Source organism: Humulus lupulus, chromosome 8 (assembly GCF_963169125.1).
Source record: "Humulus lupulus chromosome 8, drHumLupu1.1, whole genome shotgun sequence".
NCBI lineage: Eukaryota > Viridiplantae > Streptophyta > Magnoliopsida > Rosales > Cannabaceae > Humulus > Humulus lupulus.
In genome coordinates this window covers 17,852,217-17,855,632 of record NC_084800.1, presented here as the reverse complement: position 1 = coordinate 17,855,632, position 3,416 = coordinate 17,852,217, and positions in this window count along the sequence as shown.

The following is a 3,416-nucleotide window of genomic DNA, read 5'->3' as shown; positions in this document are numbered from 1 at the left end:
TGCTGGTACGCAGCTACTCGGAGCTGGGCTTGTTCACGCCTTTCATCAATCGAGTCCAAGGATTTCATCAGTAGCTGGCTGTTAGAGTCCTGGTTGTATGCTAATCTGCGGTGCGAGGGTGGATCCAACTCAACAGGCAACACGGCTTCATACCCGTATGCTAAGGAAAATGGGGTATGACCTGTTGCTGTTCGGTGGGAAGTTCTGTACGACCAAAGGACTTCAGGCAACTGTTCTGGCCATGCTCCCTTTGCTTCTTCGAGTCTTTTCTTTAGGGTATCCTTCAGTGTTTTGTTAACTACTTCGACTTGTCCATTCACCTGGGGATGAGCGACTGAAGAAAAGCTTTTGATAATATCGTGACGTTTGCAGAAGTCCGTGAATAGATCACTGTCAAACTGGGTGTCGTTATCTGAGACTATCTTCTTTGGTAATCCATAGCGACATATGATGTTTTTTACTACGAAATCAAGCACTTTCTTGGTCGTTATGGTCGTGAGCGGCTCAGCTTCGGTCCATTTGGTAAAGTAGTCGATGGCAACCACTGCATACTTTACCCCGCCCTTTCCTATAGGCAAAGATCCGATTAAATCTATTCCCCAAACTACGAAGGGCCATGGACTCTGCATCTGCTTTAATTCATTGGGAGCTGCTCGTGGGATTTTACAGAACCTCTGACATTTGTCACATTTTCGCATGAACTCCATTGAGTCTTCATTCATGGTTGGCCAGAAATATCCCTGCCTTAGGATCTTTTATGACAGGCTTTGCCCCCCAGAGTGGTCCCCGCAAAATCCTTCATGTACCTCTTTCATTAACTCTTTGGCTTTCTCCTTTGTAATACATCTGAGAAGTGGCAGTGAGTATCCCCTTCGATACAGGTTTCCATCGACCAAGATATACCTAGTAGCTTGCCGCTGAAGGGACCTAGCTTTGTTTCTGTCTGCTGGTAGCACGCTGCTTGACGGATACTCTACATATGGTGCCATCCATGTATCCGCCATTTGGATGAGCAGAGTGGTTTCTGCTGCTTAGATGCTTGGTTCTAATAGTCGCTCGACTGACAGTATGTTTAGAGTATCAGCATCTTTTGCACTTGCCAACTTCGCCACAGCGTCCGCAATGGAATTCTGATCGCGAGGTACTTGGTGGAGACTATATCTGTCGAACTGGGCTAATAGATGCTTTACTTTGTTCAGGTAGGCGAACATTTTCAATCCTCGCGCTTGATACTTTCCCAAGACTTGATTCACCACCAGCTGAGAATCACTATAGACGTTAAGCGCTTTTATGTTCATATCCTTGGCCAATCGTAGTCCAGCGAGCAATGCTTCATATTCAGCCTCATTGTTAGAAGCAGTGATATCAAATCTAATCGCACAGTGAAATCGATGCCCTTCCGGCGTTATCAATATCACTCCTGCTCCTGCGTGGGATTTGTTAGATAAACCGTCAGTGAACAATTTCCACAAGGGTCCTTGGATTTGACATTCAGGTTCATTGGGCTTCTCAATCTGCTCGCCACCTGCGGGCTCTGTGAATTCGGCGATGAAGTCTGCTAAGGCTTTTCCTTTTATCGCTGCTAGCGGCAAGTAAGATATGTTGAACTGCCCGAGTTTGACTGCCACTTTGTTAATCTTCCGGCAGCCTCTGGCTTTTGCAGAACTTACCGAAGAGGCTGGTCGGTCAATACCGTAATCGGATGAGCATGGAAGTAAGGCCGCAGCTTCCTTGAGGCCAAAACTAAGCAGTAGGCTAACCTTTCGATGGGGGGATACCTCAATTCTGCTCCGACTAGCCTTTTTCTTACATAATAGACAGCCTTCTGCACACCCTCTTCTTCTCTTACAAGAACAGCACTAGCAGCGTAATCCGTGATTGCCAGGTAGATGAACAAAGTCTCTTTATCGACTGGCTTTGACAGGATGGGTGGTTGCGCCATGTGTCTTTTTAGTGCTTGAAAGGCATGTTCGCACTCATCTGTCCATTCAAATTTCTTATTGCCTCAGAGTAGATTGAAAAATGGGACGCACTTGTCTGTTGATTTTGAAATAAATCTACTTAGAGCAGCAATCCTTCCGGTCAGGCTTTGGACATCCTTAATCTTTATTGGCGACTTCATCTCGAACAGGGCTTTTATTTTCTTGGGATGAGCTTCAATTCCTCTTGAGTTAACTATAAATCTCAAGAACTTCCCTGATCCTACTCCGAAAGAGCATTTAAGGGGATTTAGCTTCATCCTATATTTATTCAGGACGTTGATTCATTCCTGCAAATCCCTTACATGCCATTCTGCTTTCTTTGACTTAACCAGCATGTCGTCGACGTAAACCTCCATGTTTGCACCGATCAGCTCCTTAAACATGCGGTTGACGAGTCTCTGGTAAGTCGCACCAGCATTTTTCAAACCAAAGGGCATCACTTTGTAACAGTAGAGCCCTGTATCGGTTTGAAAGCTAGTGTGATCCTCATCAAGGGGATGCATACTAATTTGATTATACCCAGAGTATGCATCCATGAATGAGAGGATCTCGTGTCCTGCAGTGGCATCGACCAGCTGATCGCACCAGCGTTTTTCAAACCAAAGGGCATCACTTTGTAACAGTAGAGCCATGTATCGGTTCGAAAGCTAGTGTGATCCTCATCAGGGGGATGCATACTGATTTGATTATACCCAGAGTATGCATCCATGAATGAGAGGATCTCGTGTCCTGCAGTGGCATCGACCAGATGGTCAATCCTTTGGAGTGGGAAATAGTCTTTGGGGCAGGCTTTATTTAGGTCTGTAAAATCCACGCATGTACGCCACTTGTCGTTTGGCTTGGGCACGAGTACGGGATTGGAGACCCACAATGGATAAAACGCCACCCTGATGAACCCATTCTCCTTCAGCTTCTCGACTTGCTCTTTCAAAGCCTTTGATCTGTTTTTGTCTAGCAGCCATCTTTTTTGTTGCACAGGTGGAAAGCTTTTGTCAATGTTCAGGACATGGCTGATGATTACAGGATCTATCCCGACCATGTCTTTAGGCGACCAGGCAAAGACATCCTGGTTCCTCCTTAAGAACTCCACCAGTGCGTGTTTTATTGTTGTCTCTAAGTTTTTACCAACTTTCACAACTCTGGTCGGATTTTCCTCATCGAGTTGGACATCTTCAAGGTCCTCGATGGGGCCCACTTCTTCTTCAAAATCCCCAAAGCGAGGATCTAAGTATCTATCCTTACCTTGGGCAACGCCCTATTTGGTGAGATTATCACCTGAGCGGGCTTGAACATCAGTTGTCATTTGCAACTCTTTCCCGGTGGCATCTCTCGATACACCCTTCTTTGCCTTGGTGATCGAGGCGTTGCAGCACTCCTTCGCTTCCCTTTGGTTTCCCAACACGCATCCTATCCCTGCGTCCGTTGGGAAATTCA